We start from the raw sequence: 356 nt of genomic DNA on the forward strand, positions 1-356 counted from the left end.
ATTGCCCCTATAAAAATGGGGGGAAAAAGGGGAAGGAACGAAAGAAAAACCCCCCCGAAAAAGCGGACCGAGGCATAAAACACAATTTGACGGAATAAAGCGGCGAAATTACGAAAACTAAAAAAACTATTGAACATTTCCCCATTGCGGTTGAGAGTTAAATACGAAGAGCAAAAAAATCGCGCTTTTTTCCTTCTTTCAGAATGTTCACGTCGACATCATTTGCCTTTAACGTGTAAAGAGGAAAAAAAAAAAAAATAGTTGCCCCCGCTTGACGGCAAGGGGAAATGGGAGTGATTTTTGGGGTGGCTGTTTTTTTCGGCTGGCCAAGGGGGGAGAGGAAGAATAGGTACCAT

This window comes from Penaeus monodon, chromosome 21 (assembly GCF_015228065.2).
Source record: "Penaeus monodon isolate SGIC_2016 chromosome 21, NSTDA_Pmon_1, whole genome shotgun sequence".
Classification (NCBI taxonomy): domain Eukaryota; kingdom Metazoa; phylum Arthropoda; class Malacostraca; order Decapoda; family Penaeidae; genus Penaeus; species Penaeus monodon.